This window comes from Chaetodon trifascialis, chromosome 12, assembly GCF_039877785.1.
Source record: "Chaetodon trifascialis isolate fChaTrf1 chromosome 12, fChaTrf1.hap1, whole genome shotgun sequence".
In the NCBI taxonomy this organism is placed as follows: domain Eukaryota; kingdom Metazoa; phylum Chordata; class Actinopteri; order Chaetodontiformes; family Chaetodontidae; genus Chaetodon; species Chaetodon trifascialis.
In genome coordinates this window covers 1,223,731-1,240,929 of record NC_092067.1, presented here as the reverse complement: position 1 = coordinate 1,240,929, position 17,199 = coordinate 1,223,731, and the positions used below count along the sequence as shown (strand labels likewise).

General features: G+C 40.6%; 2 protein-coding genes across 2 annotated transcripts in view; both read left to right on the top strand.

The window, feature by feature from the left end:
• pde1a (phosphodiesterase 1A, calmodulin-dependent) overlaps window positions 1–9,879 on the top strand; it is a 173,025-nt gene extending 163,146 nt beyond the window's left edge. Inside the window, exon 17 of the transcript XR_011602941.1 lies at window positions 9,868–9,879. The gene's annotated coding sequence lies outside the window, so the exon portion shown is untranslated. The remainder of the gene's footprint in view (window positions 1–9,867) is intronic.
• The window catches only part of LOC139340178 (SH3 domain-binding protein 4), an 80,005-nt gene that overhangs the window by 8,024 nt on the left and 54,782 nt on the right, over window positions 1–17,199 (top strand). The gene's annotated exons all lie outside the window — the stretch shown is intronic.

Genomic DNA, 17,199 nt, shown 5'->3' with positions numbered 1-17,199 from the left:
TCATTATGCCCTTGGCATTCTCTTTATTCTCCTTATTCTATTATTCTACTATAACATAACTTGGACTTTATGGATTCTTCTTGGATTCTGATTCAGAGGTCAACGATTTAATTCTAAACAGATTATCAATGCATCTTGATGCAACAATTTTTTGTGCATGTGAATCTGAGTCTGCTATTCAGAGTTTGCTGACCACTTCCTACTTTTGGGAAGATCATTAAAATAAATTAAGAGATTAATTACCTTCTCTAATATTTTATGGAAGAAAAAGCTTTTCTTTGTCACAAATGGATATGACTTTCTCTTCTAAACACAAAATCCTCCTGTTACAGGCAATGAGCATATCCCTGAGAAAGAAAAAACAGTATACTGTAGGCTACATAAAAATAATATTTAAAAAAAAGCTGTCAATGCAATAATCAATGCAGCTTGCATTTCATCACGTTATGGAACTATGTATCAGCTCATACAAAAGCATGGCTACTTTTGCTCATTGATAATAAAAAATAAACAGACTAATTTTTCTTCTCTGTGTCATTAAAGAAAAACCTGCTTTTAGTCAAAGCTTAGATTAAGACTTCTCAACACGGAATCCTGCTGTTATGGGTAATAAGCAGCGTATCCCTCAGACAGCAAAAACCCTTTCTGCCTCACAATGCTATGCTACTTTATGCCACTTGCATTTCAACACATTGTACAAAAAGTATGGCTTGGAATTCAGCTGTCATACAAAAACACTGTGCAATATGAGGTAGAACAATCAACAGAAATAACATAACAGTGCTCAATTAAATCATGGCAATGTACCATGGATGTGCAACATAGTAAAGGTGCTTAACTTCTAGTTAATAACTGGTGGATGCTCATGGAATATGCAAGAACCAGAGCTGGTCGACATTCTCTGGTGTGAGTTTGCTCCGTTGGGCAGTCAGAATATCCCCTGCAGTAGAGAAGACTCTTCCTGCAGAGACACTGGTGGCTTGAATTAGGGCTGGGCAATATGGCTGAAAACTGTATCACGATATAAGTGTTTTATATTGATTATAATTCCCTCGGCTATCAAGGCAGAAAGGAAAGGAAATGTCAACACAACTGAGGAAAACACTCAAATAATAAATAGAAATAAAAGTGTAAAAAATGTGAACAGAGAGAAACCTGAGAACTTTTCTGCAGGTTTAGTGCCAGGAAGTTCACAAGCTGATTCACATTCTGGTGAATAAAATGTTTTCAAATATGTGCATTGTTTTGTAAACATAGCAGAAACTGAGGTAGACTTGACATCTGTAAACAAACATGATAGACAGTACAATAAGATTGATTGAACTATAAAACCAGCCTAGACATATGAATAACTTTACTCACTCTTCTTACTCTAAACATACATGAACTATTCAATTATATTTTTATTGCAAGTGTGTTAACAAAAAGGAAAAAAAAAACAAGTACGTGTAAGAGATGTTTATAACCTGGCTTCTCCACAGTGCTCAGTGGAAACATGTCTTTAGCTATATGATATGCCACTGCCTCCGTTATGTCTTTGTGCCTTTTAGATGATTTGTCATCAGGCACTGAAGCAGAGCACCTCTGCATGGTGGTCTGCTGCTTGTGCGGTGGTGCTGCGGTTGGCGGACGTTGGCTAATACGTCTGCGCTCCAAAGAGAGAGCGCGGCTAAGGTGGTTAAAGAAGTTTGTGGTATTACCGGTCTCGGTGGGGACGACAGTCTTACATAAGTTACAGACCACATTGATCTGACTATGGTCCGACTTATAAAATCCAAAAAACTGCCATACTGGCGAGCTGACTTCCCCTGTTTTATCGACAATTTCTTCGCTCGCTGCAGCGCTTTCTGTTTCTCATCTCACTCCTCGTGGAGCATCAAATACGAGACAATGAGATGGCGCAACCGAACTTGATAATGTTACATGATTGGCGTGTCTCTCTCACTGATGAGCGATTACTCCCTACGTTGCTCGGTTACCTGAGAGCGAGTGCCTTTGTTCATGCAACCAACCTCGCTTCGCAACTTCAGGTTTCTTCCGACGAAGAAAAAAAATTATCGAATGTTTTATCGAACGCATTTTTTATTGATATTGATGACGTGTCTATCACGAGACATATTGCTATCGTTTTTATCGCCCAGCCCTACATAGGACACCATTGCAATTGATGTCCATGCGTCGCATGTGGGAGCTACCCTACCCGCTTTCATCAAAGTGTCCAAAACTTTTGTTTTAGTTTCACTGTAGAGCGTCGGTATGGTTGTGTCCGTGAAGTAACGCCGAGATAGTATTATGTATTTGGGCTCCAGAGTGAACACCATCGCCCCAAAACCCATGTTCTCCATGGTCCTGAATACCATCTTAAATCCAATGCAATAAACCTGCGATGGACTTGGTAATCCGTTTCGCTCTCTCAGAGTTTTGTGGAAGCTGTGCCACCGCCTGTTTGATTGTTCTCTGGCTGGCATCAGGAACAGGTCACTGCTTCTCTCCCTACTCTGGATGGTATCGTGCAAGGTGGTTTCTCAAATTAGTTGCCGAAGTATTTAAGTTGATTTCCACACACATTACAAACTGCCCCACAGTAGCTTTCAAAGAAGTTGGTGCTGGTCTTATAGGCTTGGTGCTAGCCATTGCAGCCATTTTGTCACTGCTCAAACATTTGTATATAAACAACTCACACGTGTGTTTGGCGCACATGTGTGTACAGCGCAGAATCAGCAGGCCAAAGACAAGAGACACAGAGTTTTCTGTAGCGTTCTGCAGTGGGCAGACTAAATGATGCTGCAGGCGAACTAATTTCAGTTTTAAATTATTAACTATCTGCATCGAGACATAATCATTCTAGAGAGAATTGCGATGCATTGAAGAATCGATTGTTTGTCCCACCCCTAGTACCTAGTCCCACCAACAAGGTGTCAGATTAATTTTTGTTTTTTGTTAATGTTAATGTTTGTGGTTTGCTTATTGAATTACATAAAATAATCAACAATGTATTGCCATCTTATTAAAATAAATACTATCCATCAGGAGATTATATCCATCAGGAGATTATTATATTAACAGCTACCAAATACACTTTGGTAGCTGTTAATATACCTGGGTGGCCCGCCCAAGCAAAGTCTGTGTTTGGGAAATACTGATCTTGATCTCACTCTTTCTTTAAATATCTGTTGCTTCTCACAGGATCATATTTGATTGGTCTTCTTCTCAGTCCAGACTGCACTCCGTTCTCTCAGACTTTTATCATACATTTCAAATAACCACAATCTAAATAGACCAACAATGGTATCGTGTGATCTGCAATGTGCATTTGATTGACCTGCGGGTGAACTATATTACACTTGGAAATTTGAGCAAAACATATTTCATTCCTTCATCATTGAGGACCCAATGTTGGATTCCAGGTGGACTTGAATAGACTTCATTGTTTGAATGAATGCTCGTGTCCCCACTCTCAGTGAACGTGTGTCTTGTTGTTGGTGAAGACCAGTTCCAACTGATGACTGCATGAGATAAAACAGTCAAGATGTGTCTGTAGTTGGCATCGTACAAGCAACTGGTACCCCCTATCCCATCATTCCAACCACAGCCAATGGCCAGTCAGTGACTAATGCCAACCATTGTTCCAGGCATGAGTCATCCTGGAGCTCGCTGTTTACCTAACACCCCCACCCTCCTGCATCATGCCTGAGTGAGTGTTCACTGTTGACTGTGAGTCATCTCTACCGGCTGAGAGGAAACAAATGGCTGTGGCTCAGGAGGTAGAGCAGTTGTCCACCGATCAGGAGGTCAATTCAATCCCTGGCCTCGGCAGTCCACATGCCAAAGTATCCTTGGGCAAGATACTGAACCCCAAAACTGCCCGGATGCTGTGCCTGGTGTATGAATTCATATGTATGTCGCTTTGGATTGTTTGTTTTGCATTCAGTTTTTGAACCAATGGCTTCATGACGGGATTTAAGTGTCAGTCTCCCTGCATTTGTGTTTGGCACTCATGACAGCAACATCATGTTTGGCATGATAGCTTTGTGGCTCAAGCGGTGACAAAGTCTGTCAGTCTGACAGTTTGGTCCACCGTAGAGTATTAGGTTTCTGTAAAAACTTGAACATATATTTGCAAGGTGCATGGAGAAGGGAAAGTAATCTGAATGTCTCCAGTGTGTTCAAATCAAAAGAATGCAGTGAAGTTACTACTGACTCCAGGGATGTACCATATTTTTCAATTGATTACAACCAATGATGCTTTACTATGCTGTGTTGAAGCCATAGAAATAAACCAAATGCTCCTGCCCCTGCCTCTGCTTCTACTGATGAGAGCCTGATGAGACAACTGCTGTGGAAGAGCTTCCACTGTCTGCACCCTCTTCCCAAAAGTTTTCTTTAATTTTCAGATACATTTTCAATATACAAAGATATTATTACATGGACCTGGGAATGCTTCATAAAACCATTTTCGGTAAACACAGTCATTTGATAATGTCTGACATGTTTTACACGGGGACTCAAATTTTTGGGGAATCTGGGTTTTACATAAATATTACCGTTATTACCATATTATATCAAACACTATAGTATCAAACTCTGCAATTTGTCAAAAAACACAAATTTTATTGTGGACCTGCTCAGTTTCCTAAAGGTTGTGTTATGTAAATGACCTCAAATGCATCTTTGATATTTCTGTACTGACTTACTTATTCTTCAACATACATTAATATATCTGCAGTTAGTTAATACTCACCATTTGTTGATTGGACCCTAAAAAAAATGCAGCTCAATGAAATATTATCTTTATCAGGACCATTGTATTAAAAAAACTAAAAAAAAAACATTGAGTCATCTCACTAATGACATTATTGTGACACAGAAACTGTGGCAGTGCTTGCTGGAGAGTAGTTAATGTAACAAGTTTTGCAATGATCAAAGAAATATGCAGATTAAACATTTGTTACTTCTAAAACATCTTCTACAACTGCAACCACCTCATCCACAGTTGTTGCCATTCTGTGGCCATCTGTGTGTAGGATGGGTTAGTGGGTAGCGGTATAGGGCTGTGAGTGTAATGCTATTGTTTGCAGCAATGACAGCAGCCCAGTGAATTTCTGATAATGCCTAGAATACCATTTTAACATGATAACCTCCTCTTTGTTGTCAAAAGAAGTTGTCTTTTACCCCTCCCCCTTCTCATGAATAATGGATGATTTTATTTGGAGCTCTGCATTCTGTAGCCATTCTACCTTGGTGTGTTTGTATTGTCAGGTAAACTAATGAATGATGGCTGCAGCTGCTGCAGCACACAGCAGAATCACACAGAATACATTTCTGGTTGTAAAAGAAGAAAACAAACCAAGTGAAGTGGTTTCTAACATTGTAGAGTATCCAACATAAATATCTGTATATATATACTTAAGCAAATGTACCCTCTAACTGACTGAGACAGCCCAAGTGTACACAGTTTATTGACACTAGTCAGCAGCAAAGTACTAAAAGGTTTGTTAACCAGCAAATACAGTCTGTCCATCTTACAAAATGAATTGCCCTGTACTTAGTCTAGTTTATAAGTTTGTATCAGATCAGACAGTTGATTGTATACACCTCAGGCGATCAAGACTTCTGGTTGGAGACTCTTGACATCGCTCATAGTCCAAAAAAAAGTGTGAAATAATGAATATGATTTCGACAAAAGGGCAAAGCTGGGATATGATACATCTTCTCACAGAAATGGTCAGACCACACAGGGTTGGCAAGGGATGTCTTTCATTTTTGAGTTGAAAGGTGAAACATTTGTTCAACCTCCATTTATTTGTTGGAATACTCCAACATTAACAGGTTATTTAGTATTTGATAACTTATTCTGTACAGCAACCTCCACACATAACTGTAAAATGGTGCTGATTAGTTAATCAGTTAATTGAAAAGTTGATCAACAAAAAATGAATTTTTGATAATTGTTTATCTTTTGAGTCATTTATCAAGCAAAAATGGAAAACGTTTGCTGATCCCAGCTTCTTGCATGAGGGTTTACTGCTTTTTGGTGCTTGATGGAATTTGTGTCTTTTTATCAAAAAGTTCCAGCAACCATGGACTACAGAATCTACACTGAAGGTCCCCTACCCATGGCTGTTTCCTTTTCTACCATTTCTGAAGAACTGTGAAGATTGCGCAAATTAGACAGTCCTCAGCTTAAACATGTTAGCTACTTGACTCTCAAGCTTGAATGGGTGAGTGTAATGAATAACATAACAAACATTGCAAGACATGCAGAGATGGAAAGGGAAATCTCTAGAGTACCTGTCTCCAGAGGAGTGACACCCTGTCCATTGTTTGATAGTGATTTATTTATTTATTTATTTGTTTGTTTGTTATTTGGAAGGTAACTGCTGTGAAAAAAATATAGCTAATTTTTCCTTGTTTCCCTTGTTGTCTTTGTTGTCTCGATTGCTGCTGTGTACTTATGCTCTCTCTTTATCTTGACAGAAGCTGACAGCACAAGTTTGTTTTTAACTTCAAAATACATGACAAGAAATGTTGTCACTTTTCTAATATTGGTGATGGTGATACCATTGCTCCTTACTGTGTAAATGAATCTGTATACAAGTTGTAGCAGCCGCAGTGTTTGTTGCTATGCCTTCTTTCTCAAATTGTTTCAAACGCAAAATTGTAGCAGCAAGCACACCTTACATGTGGCTCTGCCTCGCTCCAGGACAGGAAGTACTGGGGCTTTGTTTCCAAATACCCAAGGTCTCAGCAGTGTTGACTCAATACAGCACTATTTGTGCTCTTACTTCTCTCACTTGGTGTCTCTCATCATCTGATGAATTCACAAGCTAATTCAATGTCTATGAGCTCCTACAGCCAATGTTTGTCAGCTGCTAAATCCTTCCAACTTTTTATTTGTGGCTTTCAGTGTGACGCAAGGCTGGAATCAGTTTAACTTTCATATGTGGTTAAACAGATCATCAAAGTTTGCTTTGTTTTCATTTAGGGCTGGGTCGATACGAACGATAGTGATATGTCTCGCGATAGACACATTATATATCATCAATATCAATATAAAATGTGTTCGATAAAGCATTCGATAATTTTTTTTTTCTTCGTCGGAAGAAACCTGAAGTTGCGAAGCGAGGTTGGTTGCATGAACAAAGGCACTCGCTCTCAGGTAACTGAGCAACGTAGGGAGTAATCGCTCATCAGTGAGAGAGACAAGCTAACACGCCAATCATGTAACATTATCAAGTTCGGTTGCGCCGTGTCGTTGTCAAGTGTTTGTTGCTCCGCGAGGAGTGAGGTGAGAAATAGAAAGTGAGCGCTGCAGCGAGTGAAGAAATTGTCGATAAAACAGGGAAAGTCAGCTCGCCAGTATGGAGTTTTTTGGATTTTATAAGTTGGACCGTAGTCAGACCAATGTGGTCTGTAACTTATGCAAGACTGTCATCCCCACCAAGACCGGTAATACCACAATCTTATTTAACCACCTTAGCCGCGCTCACTCTTTGGAGCGCAGACGTATTTGCCAATGTCCAACAACATATGCAACCACAGCACCACCGCACAAGCAGCTGACCACCATGCAGAGGTATCTGCTTCAGTGCCTGATGACAAATCATCTAAAAGGCACGAAGACGTAACGGAGGCAGTGGCATATCATATAGCTAAAGACATGCTTCACTGAGCACTGAGAAGCCAGGTTACAAACATCTCTTACACATGCTTTTTTTTTTTTCACACTTGCAATAAAAATATAATTGAATAGTTCATGTATGTTTAGAGTAAGAAGAGTGACTAAAGTTGTTCATGTGTCTAGGCTGGTTTTATAGTTCAGTCAAGTCTACCTCAGTTTCTGCTATGTTTCCAAAACACTGCACATATCTGAAAACATTTTATTCAGCAGGAGGTGAATCAGCTTGTGAACTTCCTGCACTAAACCTGCAGAAAAAAAGTTCTCAGGTTTCTCTGTTTACATTTTTACACTTTTTTTACATTTATTATTTGAGTGTGTTCCATGGTTATGTTGACATTTCCTTTCCTTTCTGCCTTGATAGCTGAGGGGATTATAATCAGAGGAAGGTTCAATTTAAAATAAAAATGTTTAAATTGAATTTATTTTTCTCCTGGTCCTTATTTTAAATAGGTCATAAAAAATATCAATAATTATCGATATCGACCGATATAAAACACTTATATCACAATAGAGTTTTCAGCCATATCGCCCAGCCCTATTTTCATTTCAAAATGTAAAACAGACTAAAAGAAAAGAACCAGATGAATGTTTTAGCAGTTCATCTTAAGTACATGACTTTTGTTTTCTATCTTCTCTTTTTATCAAAAATAAATAAATAAATATATAAATAAATGCATTTGTACAACTGTCAGTGGTTTTGTTAACCACAGTTATGACAAGTTGTACCTCTCTCTCTGCATCTGCTGTCATGATCTACAGTATAGTTGTATATATCGTGTGTCGATATTATGGTGCTGTGGTTCATGTTGCTGTCACAGCATTATGTAAAGTGCTGTTTTAAGGTGCCCTGTGGAGTGTTCTTGGGATCAAACACAATTCTGTTTATACTCACTGTTTCTCCCCATAATACATTGCACGAACCCTTGAAGCTTAACAAACGTGTTCAATGCACTGTGACCACATGAAACACATACACACATAACTCAGAAATTCATACTCCAATCATTACAAAATTTCACACAAAGGTCTTGGAGACTGAAAGATGAAGTGATGACATTTTTTATTCAAAAGGTCAACTTCACATCAGAATGTTCTGCAAAACCCTTTTCTGGCCATTGTCCAACAACATAAATTAAGAACAGGGGATCCATGGCTGCGTCCCAATTCAGGAGCTGCATCCTTCGGAGGATCCTTCTGGCCCAGGGAGGACGCGGGGGCTCCTCCGTCGGCCGCATCAACCATCGGTAAATGGGACAGTCTAGCCTTCGGAGTATTTCCTGATTGTGTCACGACGTCATAACTTCTTCCCTCCTAACCCGGGAAAAACACACGTACGGAGACAAAAATTTAGCAGACGACACAACAGAAACATAACCGACAAACGACGGAAACATAACAGACAGACGTCAGACAACAATGGAGCCAGAGGTTTTGCGACACCGGCAGCTCATTTATCTCCGGCTGGGAGAGCGCTGTGGGGAGGTAACATTAACCGGCTATTTTAACCTATATAAATGTTCATACATTACCCGTTAATAAACGATACCGTTTAGTGACAAACGCTTGCCATATAAACTATGGACTGACATATATGTCATTTAACCATGAGTCTTGATACAGGGTTCTGTATGCTGTAATTTTAATGCTATGTTTTCAAGATCTAAAAAGTGCTTGAATTGAATAGTTAAATGTGTACAAACCCTGTAAATAACCCTTACTTAATTCAATAGTTCAATAGTTCAAAACTCATCTATTCAGACTTGCTTACTCTCTATAAACTGCTTCACACGGTCCCCCTCCCTATTTATTGTATCTTGTTTTTTATCTTGTATTTTATATCATTGTTTGTATATTTTCTGTACAGCGACCTTGGGTGTCCTGAAAGGCGCTTTCAAATAAAATGTATTATTATCATTATTAATAGCCTATTAAAAGGTTGTGTTATTAAACATCAGAACCATATTGAGAAGCCAAAGTGTAATAGATGTAGAAATGAAGCATTATTGGTCTAAGCTTAAACATTCACTAGAGTTGTCATATCAACTAAAATTCAGTTGCTCTTGTTTAATCCTCCTGTTCTTACCCTCCTTTCTCCATCCAGGCAAGGGTGATGTACTGCTGCATAAACATCAGTGTTCCTGTTCTGCTATTATTTTCAACGATCATGACACCAGACAAGATTTTAGGCTGAGCAGAGAGTCCCTGGCGGTGCTGCTGGAGCTTCTCCACCAGGAAAGGCGACACGGATGGGGTGCCACAATAGAGACCTTGGTCTGTCTCTTCTGGCTGGCGAGTGGGACATCCTCCAGTTGTGGTGGCAAGGGTGTTTGGGATGCCTCGCTCCACTGTTCACCGCATCGTCCATCGAGTTACTGAGGAGGTGGTGGCCATTCGTCACAGGGTCATCTACCTCGCCAAGACCACAGAAGACCTGGCAGCAGTAACTCAGGGGTTTGCAGAGCTGGCAAGACACAGAGCTTTTCGAAAAAGCTGCTGGAGCAATCGACGGCTGCCATGTGAGGATCAAGCCTCCAAGCGGCCCTGATGGTGACTGTTATCAGAACAGGAAACTGTTTGCTTCAATAATCTTGCAGCACCACCAGGGACTCCAGCTCAGCCTCAACTGTATATATGTTCTCTGTAAATCTGCAAATCTCTGTAAATAGTCATTTCTGCTGATCTTTTGTAAATAGTTGTACATTTTAAGAATGCCCACTTGTAAATAGATATATTCATATTGTATCTTTGTAAATATCTGTAAATATCACAGAAATAATAAACTAATTGTGTTGTCACTGAAAAGTCAACACAAAAGTCTATTTATATTGTAAATAAGAAATGGAATAGATAATGTAACAAGGTTATAAGATTTTAATTTAGAATACAATATTTTTAATTAACAATTTTAAATCTAACAACACAGAACGTAATCAAACAGAAAAAAAAACATTAAAAAAAATCAGCACCTGTCCATCATGTTTTGTCAGTCCCATTTTCTGCAGGATTGTTTTAAACATGAGTGAAGCATGACAAAAGGTAAACACACAAGATCACATTATCACAGATATGTACAGATTCACAAAAAGTAACATCAGGACAGACATAAAATTCCCACCCCCACCCAAAAACAACATTCATTTGATGTGATCCAACGATTATATTGGTTCCTTTATGTAACTTTCACATACAAATACAGTATGTATAGAGAACAAATGGGCTATTCATTTATGCCTCAACAGTTATCTCCACCCGAGTGTGGCCGTGTTTTTGGCGCCTGTAAACAGGTGGTTGTTTTGACCACGGAATTTAATGAACTCCTCCGTCTGCTCCTTGCTCACAAAATGACATGCAAACCATATTTCCTGTTATGTCAACAGACAAAATTATTGTTCGATATAATAAAGACAATAACAATGGTGCTGCTGGTGCTGTTGGTCGCTATTGTTTAAGAAAAAACAATTGGTGCGCAAAGCATTTTGGGATATGTGAGGCCGCTAGTAGCAATGCAGCCTCCGAAAACACGAAACTCCAACCGCCAGCCATCAGCGATTAAGTGAGTGGTAAATGTGACATATGATTGAGTTGCTCTTGATGTCCATGCATCACATTAGTCCACAACCTTTCTTTTGTTTTTTGGTAAAGCTGAGGCTCAGAGACCTTTTCTAAATTTCAACACAGTTTTAATTAAAATGGATTTAAATATGTAAGATTTTTTATTTGATATGTGTTGAGGCATAGTAGTACGCATACAGTAGGGGGCATACATGTGTGATAAAACTGCAGCTTTTCTGGAGAGTTGATTCTGCAAAATAGGACAGTGCTGTATCTTGATGGATCAGCATGTATCAGCATGTGATGACTTGACTTAACGCTGCCAGTATATGGACAGACATACAAAACAATATGTGTAGTAATGCACATCAGTGCAAAAGCACAGGTGCTGTTATTACTGGTATTGTTTTCACTACAGTAGAGATGAATTTTGAAGAGTCTTACTAAATATAGTGTTGTCAAATGTGACAGGATATCAAACTGACTAAAGTGATGTTTGCTGGACAGTTTTTATTTCAGTCTGTACATTTCATCTTCCTGTGTGGATATGATGTCCTACCAGTGTAATACAACATAAAACCTGATGTGTTTTTTTTTTCTGTTGAGTCTTAAGCATTCTTTTGGATTGTGAATGAGCAGATGAGAACAATGTTTAAAAGGCGATGCTTTAAAGGAAGTGTGGCATACAGGGAGACTCAGCAGAGATCTGGTTGCCTCTCATCACAAAGGCATTTCCTCCTTAGCCACTTCCTGCTCAGTAGCAGTCATCCTTAAACTCACAGCAGACTCGGCCTGTTTTGACGGGTAATAGGAAGCCAGTCATTTGGTCATCAGGATGCTTTTATTGTTGCAGTGTGTTCTACAGTGACTAGTTTTATATACCTGGGCCTCATTTCCTTCCCCTTCAGTCTTTTTTGTATAGAGATACAGAAACTATATGTTGTCCCATCAATGTGAGCAACAGTATAAACTGGACATGATGAGTAAGCAAGACGGTAGGTTCTGTTCTTGTCTGTTCACATTTTAAAGGAAACATTAAAGGACTTTGAGTGATGAGATTGACTTTAATGAAGGAAACTAAAAACAAGGTTACGGCTTTGAATAATAAGGTAGGTATTTCATCCAACTTCTTTTCACAATAAGCCAAATTCTTGGCTACCTGCTGTCATTCACACTGAAATATTCCAAAAACTGTAGGATGCCATTAAAACTTGACATTTACAGTCCCCCAACAATTAATCATGATGATTTTGATGATCCTGTGACTTCACTTTTTTTTTACTTTTTAAAATTTGGTACAGATATTCACACCCTTTCAACTGCAATTTTACAATTTTGGTCCTAATATATATATATATATAGAGAGAGAGAAAAATTTGGTCCAGTGCTGTCAAAAATATTGCGTTAACACAAAATTTTAACGGCATCATTTTTTTTATCGCGCGATTAATGCTCTTTGTGACCTAGTGAACCAGTTTTTTATAAGCTGTGGCCACTGCTAGTAACGTAAGAAAAACTACAAGATCCAGTTGTAAACAGAAAACAAAACAATAGGCATGCCCCACATACGTGCAGGTGAGGCGAGGGGTGTACAGGTCTTGGAGGGAGGGGAGAGAAGCACCGACGATCTTCTCAGCTGCTCTCACGATGCACTGGAGGTTCTTTCTGCAGGACGTGGAGCAGGCGCTGTACCACACGGTGATGCTGCTGGTCAGGACGCTCTCGATGGTGCCTCTGTAGAAGGTGTGCATGATGGGGGCCGGGGCTCTAGCTTTCCTCAGTTTGCAGAGGAAGTAGAGGCACTGGTTCGCTTTCTTGGCCAGCGATGTGGTGTTGGTGGACCAGGAGAGGTCCTCAGTGACGTGCACACCCAGGAATTTGGTGCTGCTCACCCTCTCCACCGTAGCACCATTGATGGTAAGAGGGGCATGCTGGTGACGTCTTCTCCTGAAGTCCACAACAATCCCCTTCGTCTTCTCCACGTTCAGAGAGAGATTGTTGTGTTCACACCACAAGGCCAGGTGGCTCACATTGCTCCTATAGTCCGTCTCGTCATCATTGCTGATGAGACCCACCACAGTTGTGTCATCGGCGAACTTGACGAGGAGGTCGGAGCTGTGTGACGGTGTGCAGTCGTGGGTCAGCAGAGTGAAGAGGAGGGGGCTCAGCACACATCCTTGGGGGGCTCCCGTGTTCAGTGTGGTGGTGCTGGATGTGTTTCTGCCGACCCGAACTGCCTGAGGTCTCCTAGTCAGGAAGTCCAGCAGCCAGTTGCACAGTGAGGTGTTTAATCCCAGCTGGTCCAGTTTTGTAATGAGCTGTTGCGGGATGATTGTGTTGAATGCTGAGCTAAAGTCTATGAGCAGCATTCTGACGTAAGAGTCTTTTTTGTCCAGATGTGAGGGCTGAGTAGATGGCAGTGGAGATGGCGTCATCGGTTGAGCGGTTTGGCCGATACGCAGACTGGAAGTGGTCCAGGGAGGGTGGGAGGACAGTCTTGATGTGTTTCAACACTAGCTGTTCGAAGCACTTCATGAGGATGGGAGTGAGTGCTACCGGACGGTAGTCGTTGAAACAGGAGGGCGACGACTTCTTCGGGACAGGAATGATGGTGGTTTTGAAGCATGTGGGGACAACAGCTTGGCTCAGTGAGATGTTGAAGATGTCTGTAAGGACATCCGTGAGCTCTCCGGCACAGTCCCGCAGCACACGACCAGGAATGTTGTCAGGACCAGAAGCTTTGCGAACGTTGATCCTGCTGAGTGTCCTCCACACACTGTCCGGGGACAGTGTGAACACCTGTTCGCCGGGAGGTGATGGGAATTTCTGTGCAGGTGTGTTGTTGTGTGCTTCAAAGCGAGCAAAGAAGTCATTTAGCTCATTTAACAGGGGGGTGGAGCTGTCACAGGTCTGCGGTGGGGGCTTGTAGTCCATGATGGTCTGTATCCCTCGCCACAGGCTCTGCGTATCCCTGCTGTCGCTGAAGCGATGAGCTATCCTCCTGGAGTACAGCTTCTTGGCCTCTCTGATGCTGCGTGACAGGTTGGCTCTCGCTGTCCTCAGGCCCTCCTCATCTCCTTCTCTAAAGGCAGTGTTTCGAGCCTTCAGCAGCCTGTGAACCTCTCCTGTCAGCCATGGCTTCTGATTGGCCCGAACAGTGATGGTCTCTTGGTGATGTAAGCAGTGACGACATCTATGTACTCCTGGAGGTCAGTGATGTTGTTGCAGGTGGCACCCTGTTAAAACACGTCCCAGTTTGTGTTAAAACAGTCCTGAAGTTCCTCCAAGGACCCTTCAGGCTACACTCGCACCTCTTTCAGAACTGGTTTGGTGACTTTAACCAGTGGTCTGAGTGAGCTGAGAAAAGAAGAGCCAATTATGTGATTAGCTGAATAAAAGGACAGTCACTCAGGTTTCCTTAACTTTTGGGGTGTTGGGATTACCACCTGAAACTCAGCTGATGATTTATGGGGCTAGGAGCACGGGATTTTTGGACTGATTATAGTTGTAATGTGGCTTATCGTACCAAGTTGGAGTGTCTGTTCCAGTCAGTCAGTTGATTTTGTTGTGGTGCTTATGGATTTTTACCAAAGTAAAGAAGAGAGGATTTTTGATTTTCATCACCGGATTGAGGACCATCGACATTGTGGATTTGAGCCAGACAAATAATACTAATATTATTCATGTTCATGATCTTGCAGGACTTAGTTGCTTTTCGTCAGTATTTAATGTAACATTTAGTGCATGTTGGAACAAAACAAGTTGTTTCGTGTAGTGCCAGGTGTTTTTAGGTTTTAGTAATTTTCAGGTCTGTTACCAAATTTACTGTTATATTTAAAGCATTGGAGAGAACATAAAAAATAAAGATACACTTCCTAACCAAGGCCCATAGTGAGGAATCATAATTTCTAAACCATCAGTCTTTTTTCTTAGACGAAGGTTAGCACTTGCTATATCCCATTACATTTTCCCCTGTGAATCTGTAATAACAAAAAATTGGCATCAGCCTTTTCCTGGGGGGCATCGACCCTACAGGAAGTTAACCATTGAATTAAGCTATGAAGAGCCCTTCCTCTTCAGGGACTGTGAAGGAAAGGCTGGGTGATTTTTTTTTTGGTCTGTTTTCAAAAGATGAACTGCTCTTCCAAAGCAGCTGCAGTGAGTTGAAGTATGGAAATGGGTTTCCAGTGCCCCTGCTGTCAGCTGACAATGGCCACCTTGTGGCCCACACAGGAAACGAAAGCAGGGTTTGGGAAAGGGCAACATGATGATAATTCTATATTCATAAGGGCGGACGTGATTACAATTTTATATGAATATCTCTCGTTAAGAGAGTCCTATTAGTCTGAGGCCACAGTTAACACAGCAGAGCCTCCAACCTCCTGCTGCAGATATTTTGACAGACACAGCAGGTAGCTGGGATGACGGCACAGTAAATCTGTACAATTAAACTACTCTGTAGGGATGTGCAGCAAACAAAAGATATGACCAAAGTATCCTCTCACAACCCACCTAACAGTCCACTGTGGCAAAGTTTATTGGACGATTTGGAGCCTGTTATATGTAAATAAATTAGGGTTTTTTTCTTCTTTTGCCAACTGTACAGATGTCTTAAATGTGTTTGGTGGGTTTAAAGTCAAATTGCATAGTGATTTTTTTGGACCATGTACATTACAGGTATTTTCATGGAAATATGAAGAGCTTGTACATTTATTTTCAGGTGAAAAAACTACAAATATCTGCCTGTACTGAAGCCTAGACTGATTTTCTTTAAATCACTTTAAATTCACTGACAGTCTTTATCATTTTGCTCTAGCTCCTTGTTGAAGCTATGTGATGTTTACACTGACTCAAATGTTAAAACCCAAGACTTTTATGTTTTTTTATGGTTGCACCATCCAATCAAATAGAAATATTTTCTCATACAATTAGAATAACTCCTTGACGGATATAAGTGCTGATAATGAAAAAGAGATTGAGAATGCTTCATCGACTCTCAGACCTGTTTTGTAGCAACATTTTGGTTTTCCCATTTCAGGAACTGACAATGGCGGAAAGAAAACTGACAAATGTGAACCAATTTGCATTCTGCTGGAATACAGTCAAGTACACTACAGGAAATGCATCAAACATTATTGTTGAAAAGATGACAGAACATTGTTGGGTCTGTAGTAAGCATCCTCAGCTACCAGAGATGCAGAGACGTCAGTGTCTTCAGGACAGGCATGCATACCTTGCGCTGCACTATTAGTGCTATTATTATGGTGGACTGAGCAATTTAAGTTTGCTGTTTTATGTTCTAGAATGCAGTCTCTTTTATTAGTGTTTGTAATGTTAGTGTTTGTAATGTGTCTTTTCAGTCCATGGTGATTTATGTTTAGCAATTATCATTTTTGCGCTGATTTGTTGTTGTTTTTAAAGATGGCACTGCATGAGTGGCAGCTTGTTACAGCAGCTCCAGCCATTTTGTTTTGTCTTAGTCTAAGTCTCAACCGGTAGAGGCAGATGGCCGCCCACCCAGAGCCTGGTTCTGCCTGAGGTTTCTGCCTGTTAAAAGGAAGTTTTTCCTCACCACTGTCGCCAAGTCCTTGCTCATAGGGGAATTGTTGGGTCTCTGTAGATAAAAGAGCTCGGCCTGTACCAGCTCTGTATGGAAAGTGTCCAGAGACAACTTCTGTTGTGATTTGGCGCTATACAAATAAAATTGAATTGAATTGATTTGAATTGAATTAGTGTGTTTTTGTGTTTTTCATGTGTTTTTTCCATCACTGGTTTTGGTCAATCGTGCGTACATGTGGATGTACAACTGATGAGACTAGTTATCTGCTTTTTACAATTTTGCGGACTACTTAAAATAACTTCATGAGATACATTGAACTTTGAGTCCATTGTGTACACACCAGAACAGTGTTAAGCAACACAAGCGTATCCCTTGTGGAAAGACCAGAGATCCAAGGAAATAAGGA